General features: G+C 36.6%; 1 protein-coding gene across 1 annotated transcript in view; it reads right to left on the minus strand.

Annotated features, from left to right (window-relative positions):
• Positions 1–14,160, minus strand: part of LOC108740756 (meteorin-like protein) — a 109,449-nt gene that overhangs the window by 49,123 nt on the left and 46,166 nt on the right. The window lies entirely within an intron of this gene.

Below are 14,160 nucleotides of genomic sequence, written 5' to 3' on the forward strand. Positions count from 1 at the left end.
ATTTTTTACATTAGTTGACATTGGAATTGAGACATGAAGTTTAGTCAGGTAGGTAGTACTGACCAAGTAGAATCGTGTGGTAGCATTAATTCCGTGCGGAAACCAATGTAGCTTGAGATACAGGCCCCTAAAGTTATTTAATCGGAGGAAATTTCGATTGGTACGGCCCTGGCTGCAGCCCTTCGTCAGCTGTTCTCGCCTAATATGCATTGATGACGTCATTGTTTACTTAGGTAGATGTAAGACAGACTGGAGTTTGTTTAATGCCCCTGCCCGCCGAAGGCGGGCTGATACATTAGAATAATGTTAGGAAGATATGTTTTAGGACAAACGATGTTTGGCGGGAACAGCTGACGAAGGCTGAAGCCAGGGCCGTACCTACCGGAATTTCCTCCGATTAAGAAAACTTTAAGGGCCTGTATCTCACTCACATTGATTTTTAAACAAATAATAAACAAAATTCTAGTAAATACTACTACACTACTTTACTTGGTGAGTACTACCTACCTCACTAAACTTCATGTCTCAATTCCAATGTCAACTAATGTAAAAAATTACCAAAACTCTTTATTAATAAAATGGTAGGTCAATAAAAAATACGCGAAATAGGTTTGTAGGACTTTTTCAAACATAAAAGGCTAGAAGCAGAAATAGGAGTTAAGCTCCTCCAGTCACAAATTGTAAGATGTGGTATGTTCTAGTTTTGGACCGAGCGGCATGACCAAGAGTTTAGGCCATTGCTTAGCATTCGGGAGGACGCCGGTTCGATTTCGGGTCCGTCTGCTTTGGTCCAAGTTTGTCTGTGGTTTCCTCGAATCAATTAGGTAAATGCTAGGGCAGTAATCTTCCATAGATAATCTTTCATTCTCTTCTGTCTTATTTCGTCTGTCTCATCTTTCTCACCCGAACTACCACCCACTCATTCCCACGATTCCTAAAAGGAGACTGAAGAGGGCCTTCCGCCCTACCTTCCGGCATAGTCCGAAGGGACTGCCCGCTCACTAGCATCACTGGCTGGTAGGAATAAAACACTCAAAAGTTTTTTTTTCTAGTTTTGGAAAAATGCGAAAATTGACTAATGATACGACAAACTGGAGCTACCTATATTGTTATTTATAACTTAAAATTCATTAGGTTTACAAAATTAAATTAATATGAAGTTGAGATGATATCTTTCCGTTGCGGTCTAATAAACAGATCTAAAAATCTCTTCGAAAGAAGCATTTTATAAAAATTATTGAGTGACGGTTATTACATTCGTCCAATAAAAGTAAATAGTCGTTGAGATAAGCAGGGTGTAGTCGTAATCTAATATAAATATTTCAAGTCCATTGTAACATTATCACTTATGTATTGAAATAAGCAAACAGCTAAACTCAGCATTGCTTCGCAAACAGAAAAATATATGTTTCCGTTCGTAGTGTCAATATGCAATACGTAACTAAAGAATTCTATTGTTTCATGTTACCAACCTCTGTATGAAAATATTAACGAAGCATTAATTGAGAAAATATTTATTGTGTAACAAATTTTATAATTCTTCATATCGTTTTAAAGAAGATCAACATTGATCCGTAAACTATACCATGAAATTGATATAGAGCAAAGACGCCCCACAGTTACTGAGAATTTAGATAACAAATGGAGTCAGTTGAGCTTCAGGTGTTTTACATTTAAAAATTCTTAAACTTTCTCACACTGCACTGATAGGTGTTTACGAAGAAATGTGTAATTTTTCGCATCGTATTTGTGAACAAAGACCCTTTTAAATCCAGTAAGGCACTTTTATGGTTAGCCTATCATATTTCATCAATGATGTATGCAGGTGTAGTAAACCTACACACGTATTTCACTATACCGATTGAGAAAGACTTTTATAAACATGAAAAACGACGCATAGCTAAACCATTGAGAGGTGGCCCCTGACTTATTTACTTGGCGCAGATACACATAGAAAATGGAAGACGAAAATTTATTAATAATCATCGTAGGGTCGTCAGTCCTAAGACTGGTTGGACACGAACCTCCACTCTTTCCTATCCTGAGCTAAACTTCGCATTTCCCTAAAACTAGAACAACTCACATCCTTAAATATTTATGAACAGTAATTTAACCTAGGTCTACCTATACCCCTCTTAACTCCTGTTTCTGCCTCTAATATGTCTCCGACTAGACCTTCATGCCTGAGAAGGTGTCCTACCAACCTATCTCGCCTATTTTTTATTGACTTCCATAGAGTCCTCTGTTCTCCTATTCTTTNCCTGAAGCTTTATTGCCGTAATAAAAATTCTATATTTAGAAGACAAAAAAAACATCTAATAAATCTACAAAAGATAAAGGTATTAGTCGCTTTATAAAATTCATGGAAACAAAGGCATTCCGAAAATTAAAAAAATGCTACTTAAAAGAAACCAAAAATATGAAATTTACATGGTAACTTATTTATTGTTACACCCGAAACCGACAAACAATATTCAAAATTATGTTGTTCTAAGGTGTACTGTCAGAGAGATAGAGAACCTTAAGGATTCTTTTCAAGGATGTATTGAAATTTTTGATTGTTTGTGATAGACACTAGAATTACTTATTTCTGCTCTTTGAATTGGTTGTTTTCTACTCATTTGTGCTTGCAATTAAATCACTCCCTTATGTTAATTTACTTATGTAATCATGGATTCTGAAATTTCATAATGATTTTTGCTTGTATTTAATGGTTAACGCAGACTTACAAAAAAAAGTTTGAAAATCAAAATTTTGCAACTTCAGAACCATTCACAAATGGCTTAAGGATGTGCTTTAGGGATTTTGTCCTCAGTGGTGTAGCGTGGGGGCGCAGAGGAGACCATGAACCCCGGGCGGTGCAAAATGTTAGATGTCCCAATTTCTTGGTATTTGTACCAGTTTTTAATGAGTTGAGCTATGTAGCATGGTACTACCGTCTTGGTTACGTAAAAACGGCATTGTTTCGTAACCAGTATAACAAAAGCTGAAGGTCGAATAGTCAAATCGTAACAATGCACTTTATCATAGGGATAAAGGTCGTTATAGTCCAGGTTCCCATAGCACAAAAATGTAAATACCTACGATCATTATAAATGCTGAAATCGTGATAATCCCATAGAAAAACAAATCAAAAAGCAGAAACAATTTTTACAATTATTTATTGATCCTAAGATGGATTCATATCGTGGGCCAATCATCCCATGTATTGGGAAGATATGCTTAAAACTAGAGCATCCCAAATCTCTAACTATATGCGAGTAGAAATTAATGTAGGTCTACATCTGTTTCTTTTAAATTCTGTAGGTAACTAGGTAACTAGTTCTTCATTCCCGAGAAGATGTCCCACCAAACTATCTCGCTACTTCCTTTTAACTTCTTCTTCTTAGTATTTCTAATACCTCCTCATTTCTAACCTTGTCTAGGATATTATTGTATGTACAGTAGAATCCGCTTGTAATGACATCGAAGGGAAATGACAAACACGTCATACTAAGCGGGCGTCATACAAAGCACAGTGGTAGAAAATATGGTTAGTTATTTAGTTTAATAGAGAGAAAAACTACAAATTGTATATATTTATTAACAGAAAAAGAAAAAGAACGATGAATTGTAATATGAGTATACATAAGAAGGGTCAGAAAATGAGCGAAAATGTTATTATTAATCATTTGGGTCACTATAGCCGGATATGATTTTGTGAGAATCACTCATAATAAACAATATGCCATTTTAAACGGAGTCAGTACATCCAAACTTTTCTATAGAGAATATAACATGAAAACCAAACTTAACACTGCAATTACTTCATACTAAGCGGTTGGTCAATATAGGCGGAGTCATAATAAACGAATTCTACTGCATGTACATTTGTACCTACATATAAATATTTATTAATCTGCTAAATGTAAATCGATCATTTCGTAAACGAAGGCAAGTGACTCGGCAGCGCATTGCAAAACACGTCTCGTGTATACAAGACGTAAAGTTCGTTTTGTAGTAAATGACCTTACGAGGGTGGATTGATAAGTTTCCGGCCTAACCAAGAGATGACGCCACTAGGCCTACCTTGAGGTGACATTCTATAGTACCATCCTTGGATAGCTTGTAGCTATAGTTTCAGCCCGATCTCCTTGCTANCATAATTTTGTTGGACACATGCCGATGTGTAAAATTGTATACATTTCTGACAATCGTACAATTACAGAATACTAACATTGTATACCATGACTCAATTTGCCAAAAATCGGACATCCGAAGTTGCTGGCCCAAAAAGGGTACAAACAATGTTGGAGCATTAAGTCAAAAGTTCTCCAAAAGATTTAATGCTTTTCGTGACTATGAAAGATGGGTATTGAGACAAAAAGGCTTAAATTATCGTAAAAGAAGTTGCTAAATGATCACAATACAAAGAAGAGAAAATTTATTGTCATAATTTACGCAAAAATCATCTATCAAACAAGAAAGTAATCATAATAAATTACGAGAAATATTTTACAATCGTTCACTCTAAATTGAGAGGTAACTACTGTTTTAAACTGACAGGACAAAGTAGAAAATTGTCCAAATAATATTAAATTTAAAGCAAAAACTAAAGGTTTTACAGAACAAAATTTTAGTTGGATGTGCTATATCAGAAGGGGGAGTCTCTAGACCAGGTGTAATTTGCATAGTAATTTTAGGTGGGTCCGGTTGTTTTTGAAAATTTTCATCAAAGCCTAAAAAAACATAATTTTTGCCTCCACAAAATGGTAAGGGTGGCGCCCAAAGATTAAACAGATTTTGTTACCTACCGAAAAATATTTTTTAAATAATTTATTTGAGTAACTTTCCTTCAAAAACTTTTCGGCAGTCTGGATCTGGATCGCGGAATTATATTTGTGGACAACTTTTGTTGCTGACCTACAGATTGAATTAGTAGTACCTACTCTAGATTAGAATTTTGAGGGGGGTGCAGGTAGGGTCCCTAAGTGGGTAGCCACACTAGCTCTTGTGGACCCCATGAGGTGGCCCCTCTTAAGACCCATATGAAAAGCCATAAGGGTTCCTCATTTTAGTATCATCACTTTTTTTTATTGGGATTTTCATGAGGAATCTATGGGGAAATCCCTACATCGGCATGGACTTCATTCGCCACATGAGTCCCACACACTACATGGGGCATGCCCCCTATAAATTCCAGTCGGGTTATATCCCTACTACAGAGCATTAATGCATAATGCATGCATTACCTTCTGAAACTTCACTCCACAAAAGCATTTTAAAAATGTTAATAGCTAACTAAATGTGTCGATTTTCATTTAGGATCTTCTTTATCCTCTGTGTCTCTAATTAATCATGGGATTTCGAAAAAATCCAGACTTTCAGTCACTTAATACAATTTATGTGTGCAAGAAACATTTTTAAACAGAAGTGCCGTATTCTGCACCCTGTGCATGATATTTTACCACCATTCATAATGTAGTTTTCTGAATATTTTTGATGTGTATTACTTGACATGATGAAATTGAGTAATTTCATGCGACGGAAACTCGTTACAGGAAGTAGAAAATGAGAGAAGTAGGCGCTATTTAATTTTCAATCGATGGTGACTCTAGTTGGAGCTTGAAGAGTGATAGAAAAAAGAGAGAAAGAATACAGCTCTAATTCGTCCTGCTAAGGCTAACTGCTAACTTTAATGAGTACTACATATTTTGAAAACACATTAAATTAGGTATTCAACCAGCTTTGCACTTAGCTTCTATTAGAAAAAATGTATCTACTACCTACTACATGAAACACATTGAAATTCCTAGTGGTTAATATTAAATATTAATTTGATTTTATCCACTATAAGTTACCTCAAATAAATACCTATTATCTGTTTATCCATATTAAACAATGTTCTAAGACGTCATAGCATAAAAGCTTTTTAAAACTGTAATCGGTAGCTAAGCGTGCAGATTTTCATTTGCGATCTTTTTCACCCCTGCGCCTTTTTATGTATTAGTAAATGATAAGTACTGCTAATGGAAACGTCGAAGTATGCATTTGGTTCTTCAGTCAACCTACTTTTTTATTTTTTAACTGACATCGTAAAAGGTATGTTTTAAAAACATCAATAGCTTGACAATGTATACTAATTTTCTACACGGAGAAAATGAAAAAGGAAAATTTACCTAAATATTAAAGCGACATTTACAATTTATCCCACTAGCCCATTGCTTCGTAAGCGAAAATAATAAAAATTACAATTTGGACCCGAATTTGTTAAAATAAAACCGTAGCAGAAATAAATTTACTAGGTATTTGAGTTGACATTACAAATTTAATTGTAATAATTAAACTTGAAATAATTTTTAAAGAAACGTCAAAATTGAGATTATTACAAGTTACCTAATAAATTCTACTATTTCTGCGGGAAATTCAGTCATTTACAATCGAAAATTGTAATTTTTGTGTTGTCATAAAAAAATTTAGTTTTCTCCGCGTGATAAACAAGAAATGCTTTCGGCTAGAAAAGGACGTCGCTCGCGCTCGGAGAAATATAAAAACACACAAGGGGTTGGTCATTAGGAACACACTATTTACTCCAACTTTATTTATTTTTATTTTGTTTATCTAATCGTCCACTATACTGATTATGATTATATGATTACAGCCGAGCCATTTGGCGTGCGTCGAATTCTTAGCTCGAAGAAGAGCTGAACTTAAATGATTTATCTTAATACAGAATAGTCATCGTCCAATGCGTAGGGAATACAATCTGAGGGGCCACGTCATCTTGGTCCATCAGTACAAATTATCACAATTCATTTTTAGCACGCACCATTTAGGGTTACCAACAGTGTAGAAAAAAAATCGGGGGTAAAATCGAAACGACTAAAACTAGCGGAAAACATTTTTGTACTTATAAATAAAACTTCAAAATGATCAGAATATATTTATAAACCACGACGACTGTTTCGCTACAAAGTATCTTTTTCAAGGGGATTGTTATAGTGTTTGAGTTCGATTATATTAAGAAATTGGAAATTGAATGAAAAAGGAAAAAATGACAATAGCAACTGTTAAGTATTTACCCATCAGCTCTTTTATTATATGAAATCTTTATCTGAGGTTGTTATAAAAAAATACAGTAAATCCATGATTTACGATTTAAAAAGCTAAATCTTGAGTGAGGCTCAAGGGACCACTTTAACGGCCATTATTCTTCCCGTTCAAAACTAATACCTCGAAATTTTTTCGTATATGGAAGCTTAAAAACGGAAAGCCATATTTCTTGTCGTACGCGAATGGTCATTAAGGAATCTTGTCTTTGAGCGGTGGCGGGCGGCTTTGGCGTCAACGATGAACGCGCTCATTTGTATGCGCCGTTGTTCGTACACGGGACACTTAAAGGCTTACTGATAAGAAGCTTAAGACATCGCGATTGGTTTTAATGGATTCGTGAGCCTAGTTTTCGATGCACACAAAAAAGTTGTTACTCGCCACGTCTCCACTCACTGTGACAACGTTTTCTTTTGTCAACGCTCCAGGCCCAACACAGTCAAAACAAAATCTGTGACATTACAAGTGAATTTTAATATATGATACGAATTAAATTTAAATAAAAATACCCGACAAATAGAGCTGTTTCGGAGACGCAGGGACGAAGATGGTAGAGGTCATTCAGAATCTCATAGGCTATTACCTTGGTTTGTGCAGTCACCAATTGTTTTCTATATTCATATTTCATAAAAACAACAACTGGTACTGATTGCATTTTGTTTGGAGCTCGGCTCCGGATTATATATCGTTAACAGTCAATGTACAATAACATCCGCCCCTCGCGAATTTTGTGGCCTAAGAGATTATCCATGGAGATATAAGAATAGGGCAAGTCAACCCCATTTAACCCTGCACTCTATTGTGATGCCAGAGGACGTGCGCAAAAGCCCCCTGTTGCTATGTATAAATAATAAACAAGGATTCTTAATAATGACTGGAAATTTACTTTAGTAACGTAATAGATCAAAATGAAAAATGTATCGTATTTAAAAAAATCATAAAACAATGAAAAATTTAGTGATTTCAAAATACATAAACTTTAATACTTAAATAAAATAATTCGAAGTGGTATGTATTCTGTCGAAACTGCCAGACGCGGATCGTGATTTCGATCTTTTTGGATCTCATCAGCGCGTCGCAGGCAGCTCCGACAGAACACAGACCAACTTTTACCTGCTGTCTTAACAGTGCGTTTTAGAAAATACCACAAATGACGCGGTAAACGCCATCTGTAGTACGATGCTACACTTTAGGATTACGTATGCTCCTATAAGGTCCATTTAAATATATGGATATCTACTTGCTGAGACGAATCCCGGCGTAGCTAACCTTAACGCGTTTACCGCGCCATTTGTAGTATTTTCTTTAATACTTGAATCTAGTAATAGTATTAAAAATTTGTATAAAGGTTTCTACACTGTCCATCAGTCCAGCAATTATTTTTTATCAGAAACCTTTTCTTTTGTTAAGATTTATTTAACTTTGCATACAGTAAATCATCAAAACAAGATTGTGTAGTGGGTTCTGAGTAATGTGCTTTTATTAGCGAAATCAGTAGCAGTCCGGAGGCCTTCTACGCCAATTGAAAACAATCAGCCATAAACATATTTTAATTGGAAGTCATCAGCTGCATTTACGGAAAACCAGGACGCCTCATTACTTCAATCATTTCAATTATTTACCATCGGATTGATTATGTTTAAAATTAATCCTAAAAAAGTCATTAAAAAGTGATTAAATTTTCAACATTGCATTTCGAAGGTTTTTACACATATCTATATGTATAGGAAAAAAAACCGAAAGGGCTAAACAAATTTCATGTTGTACATGTGGTGTTATATACGGATTGTGGACATGCGTCCCCGAGATAAAAATGTTCAGTCTCTCAGAATCTCTGAAAGCGAGACTCGAGTGTCCGTCTCTCATCGAGTCTCTCTAGTGTCGCTGAGAGAGACTGTCAAAAAAACTGTTTAGCGTCTCTGAACGAGAAACTCGAATCGCTCATAGAGAATTCTGCATTTCGTATCCAGTCTCTGAACGAGAGACTCGAATCTCCGAACGAGAGACTCGAATCTCTCAATAAGTGGTGTCTCGATAGACATGGTTATATTTCACATATTTCAGAGATCCCAGTCTCTCTACGAGAGACTCGAATCTCTGAATTAACAATTTTATCGTTCGAGTATCTCATACAGAGACTGTGAGAGATCCATAAAAACACTTAGGCAATAACTGNTCGAATCTCTCAATAAGTGGTGTCTCGATAGACATGGTTATATTTCACATATTTCAGAGATCCCAGTCTCTCTACGAGAGACTCGAATCTCTGAATTAACAATTTCATCGTTCGAGTATCTCATACAGAGACTGTGAGAGATCCATAAAAACACTTAGGCAATAACTGAGAGACTGTTAAAGACTGTGCAAGACGCTCTCACAGACGCTGAAAGACTGAGAGACTGAAATTTTTTGTATAGGGTCATTACTGAGTATCCGGCCAAATCCTAAAAAAAGTGGTGGATCCAAGCCGTGTACCTGAACCAATTCTACTCCGAATTACTTAGAATCGTGTCTTACATGTTTTAAATTTAAAATATACTTAGGACAACTTTAACGCTTTCCTCGGGGAAAAACTAGTCACTATTCAAGGATAATCCCATTTGGTCCATCTCGAAGAATAAATTTACATTGGAATGATTTTTCTTCATTGTTGAAAGAAAAGTAGATTCAAAACGTCACCTTTTCGCTCATACAGTCAGTGAACAATAAGCAGAATTCTTTTGGTGGAAGCTTTCGAGCTTCAATTCAAGTGTGAATCTGTTAGCGGATATTACGGTCATGCAGTTTACATATAATCGTTATAATGGAGCAGACAGAGATAATGTCTTTTGAGGCTACGCACTCTAAATTTGTATGTCGACCGGTGGAGAGGAAACGACTCTTTCTTTTTTTTTTTCTCTTCTTCTCCAATAACAGCCATTGCACTGTTATTGCGTGTTCACGCGTACAATGGTCTCTTTTATATTGTCGTAGTGGTAGTGCGATCGCATCTATAAAAACTCTTTACGAATATTATCTTCAGTTTTAAAAGCGATCCTATCTCGACGATGATAATAAACAATAAGTAGTGGTTAGCCGGTCAAGAAAGAGTGCTCTGAACTGCTGCTTCGACGAATCGTCAATAAATATAATAAGAGTTGGTCAGTCGTCGTCGTTACGGGAACGATTTCCCTGTTATAATCACTTATGTTCACATGTATGTGTAGCGGGTAATGTGAAAGAAAGTGATGGCGCTCGTGTCCGAGAATCATTTTAGCAACACGTCATTATTTGCCGCGGCAAATTGTTTTTACGATTGGCGGCCAAGACAAAAAGTCAATTGGATTCGGCCGTTTTCCATTAAATTTTCAAGCGGACTTCAAGTGAGCGATTAGCGGGGCACGTCTCTGCATCACCATAGGTTACGTTTATGGAGAAACAAAAAAATCACATCAGCTAATTGGTACAATAACAGTAAATTAAACAAAAAAATCTGATTGATTACGTCATTCTTTATTTTCTTTGATTGGACGAACGTTCAGTATTGGAAGTGGAAAAAGTAATTGGAGTGATTTTCTCAGAACAAAATCCCAGTAATATATTTTCGGAAGACTTTTTTCGGGGATTCTATGTACAGTTTATTTATGCTTGATGAATTTGGGCCACAGAAAGTCTTAAGCCTGGAAATTGGACACGCACCACCACTTCTTTCTATCTTAAACCAATCTCCGCATTTCATGCAAATTTGAGTCACGTACATCTTTAATTGCAAATAGTAATCTAACCCAAACCTACTCTGCTCCTACTTTTGCTTCTAGCATCTCCCTTCATGTTAGAGAAGCATCGAAAAGTGATTTTTCCGAGTATTAGATAACCTGATGGTACCCTTATTTTACTTTTTTGATATGCTTACTTACAACCACCCCCAAAAGGTAGGGCGCCTTGGTAATACCTCAATGATGATATGGAAATTTTACCTTAATAAAATTACAATTATTTCTTTTGTCTTTGTACATTTACATAGTACTGCCTGTAATGTACTTGTTTAATCTATTTAGTCTAATCATTGTATGTAGTAGATACTAAATTGCTTAGAGACGTTCGATAATCGGCAATGTTTACGTTCTCCATCCATGTGCTATACCAGAGCCGGGCAAACTCGGATCTTTTGCATCCCGAGTGATCCTCAAGGTTAACCAAGTAGCTCCTCATTGATCCTGCGAGTGCGAGTGAGATGATTCCTTCCTTTTCTTATCCCTTCCATTTCGTAGATGAGTCCCCTCTTCCATAGCCAAACCCAATAGTTTTGCGAACGTACTAACGAAAATTTTCGTAGGTATTATTTAAGTTGCGAGAGTGGCTTCGCCCGTCTACGGGAAGAAGGGGCTTGATATGGGAGTGGAAGGGAGAAGAAAAAGACAAAACAAAATTATTCATTACTGCTTACTCTCTCGTACTCATTGAAGGGTATGGAGTGACTCAAACTAACCTCATGTAGCGGCTTCTGCGAAGTTAAAGTTTGCCCGGCTCTGTAGCTGCTATACAGTTTTTATCGCACTACGCTATCCGGTAGACACCTGTGGCAAATTCACGCACAGGACCGGCTTCGCATTGTAAATTAAGATTTTCTTAAATATTTTTTCGCAGTTAACAACGCTGCTGAAGTCACCGTTTGTACTTATACAACAATATACTTATTGTAAAGCGAATTGTACACAACGTACCTGTTTCGTGTTCATTTCGTATATCTGATTTTTTGATGGCGTCCACATAAAATAATGGATGTCTTCTGGCTTCTTTCGATCTTTTTATTGTCGTAGATTCGAACAATCGGAACTATTAAAATGACCGCCCGTATCGGCCGGACATTTAGATTAATGGTTTATCAGAACATAACATTAGCAAGAGCAAGTCCATCTACAGGCGCACAAGCTTATATGTACACTCGCACACACACACACACACACACACGCTTACGTATATGTATGCTAGATATTATAAACGAAAGTCTTGGTATAGTGCCAGCTTAGCTTAGGGCCAAAACGCCAACATAAATTATACGGCCCAGTTACAGTCGGCCTGACGTTTATTGTGCTTTTGAAATGCCTAGTGTCGAGGTTAACATAATCGTACAGTTTCCACGTTGTATAGTCTACATTTACAAACTTTCGTATAGCATGAATTTCGTTTCGACCCTGGGACACGAAACTTTACCACCATCTACCAACGGTACCGGCAACATTTTGCGTAACTCGTTTCAACTTAAGAATTTTACAGCACGAACCTTGCCATGCCGAATGACCTCAACATACTCGCGAATTATCAGCGGTCAGTCATAACAATGTCCACAAAACCGAGAACTTTTTCAAAACCGGTAAACACTTACGTATTGCTCGGCTATTCAGAATAACGCAAGAATTTACTTTACAACCAGTTGCTACTCGTGACGAAATGGAACAGGCGTTTGCGTATTAGGTCAGAAGTCAGTCAAACAAAAAGAAAAGTCGCATTCGGAAACATTGCCGAGAAATGTGGAAATTGTTTAGGTCGTTTCGTTTTTACTCTCCCTCCCGCGAGGTCCTTATTCTGCACTATATTGTACATCAAAAACAGGTTCTCTGAAAATATTACCTTAACCTCTACAAGTTCGCCAAAAATAGTCATTATCAGTGATATTCAGAAGAAAATATCCTATAACAAAGGTTCCATGAGGCGTTGACAATTGCAATCTGAAATGATGGTTCCCGAAATGAAGTAAAGGAATTAAAGTCTAAAATAGGCATTTTGCTGCATGGCATAAGCTGTAATAAGTGAACCAGAATCTACAACGCTGGTTTTGTGACATGTAACATATTCGTCGAAAACAATAATTCTTTTTTAGTAATAAATATTGATATTGCCCATCCAGTTTTGTGATATTCGAATTCAACATGCCCAAATTGTTCAGAATCGAGCCTTACATGTTTGAAACTGAAAATACGTATATGTAGTTTGACCACCTGTGACGCCCTCCGACGAAAAAACTAGCCATAAAATCGAACGACGATTCACTAAAACACTATTCAGGAATAACCTCAGATATGGTCCATGTTGAAAAACAAATTTGCATTAGTATTTTTTTTTCTCGCTATTTCTACTTCCCTAGAATGAAGCCTTTCCGAGGTATCGTCGGGAGAACATTGAGACTTTCAGGTAGTGTTGCCCAAACGCAAGAACAAGACGAGACTTAGCCAGTCTTGGTCTTGGTCTTGTGCCAATACACCTGGTCTTGGTCTTGGTCTTGGTCTTGCGCTCCCAGTCTTGGTCTTGGTCTTGGTCTTGCAGCAAGAGTCTTGCAAGTCTTGCAATTACCTATTAGTCTATTACTATTTATTAAAGTTTACTTTAAATCCTAGAAAAACGTATTAGAATTGGAACATTGTGAGCTTGAATGAATATAGCCATAGTAAAGATCAAGCAGATTAATAAATAACTGAAGATTTGATAAGAAATTCGAAAAATCAACTGACCTATATGTCGTTTTCCATGGAAGTAACTGTTTCTTAATAAACATTTATGATCCTTGCTTTCTACCGCGCCGCCTCGCCACGTGCCGGCTCTATGATAAGGATGCCGCCGCAAATCAAACAATAATATAAAGCGTGTAAAAAAATTCGAAATTATTTTGCATGAGTATACCTACACCCTATGGCGGCAATCAAATAGTGTCAAATGTTATGATTTCGGCGTGGCGGCAACGATTGTTTTAGATTTCAAAAGAAGCCGCCGGCGCGTGTATCATAACCATGTACTTCCGAAAAGCGGCAAATTTCTTTGAGAAGTAAGTACAAAACCTTTGATGCCGCATTATCAAAGTGCCGATGGTTAAAACATAACTATGCATGCACTCAGTTTGATTTTAATAATTTTTTTATTCGCTATGTTTATGGTATTAGTCGTAATGCGCATAGGTCCAGTTTTTCATATTCTTTGATACAGTTTTTTGCGTCTCATAGAATTCCTAAGCGTACCTACCTATACACCGAACTGTTACACCTAACTACTCAGTGAAATAGCGCTAAGTCCTAGCTGCAAGACGCAAGAGTCTTGCAG

Source organism: Agrilus planipennis, unplaced genomic scaffold, assembly GCF_000699045.2.
Source record: "Agrilus planipennis isolate EAB-ADULT unplaced genomic scaffold, Apla_2.0 scaffold228, whole genome shotgun sequence".
Lineage (NCBI taxonomy): Eukaryota > Metazoa > Arthropoda > Insecta > Coleoptera > Buprestidae > Agrilus > Agrilus planipennis.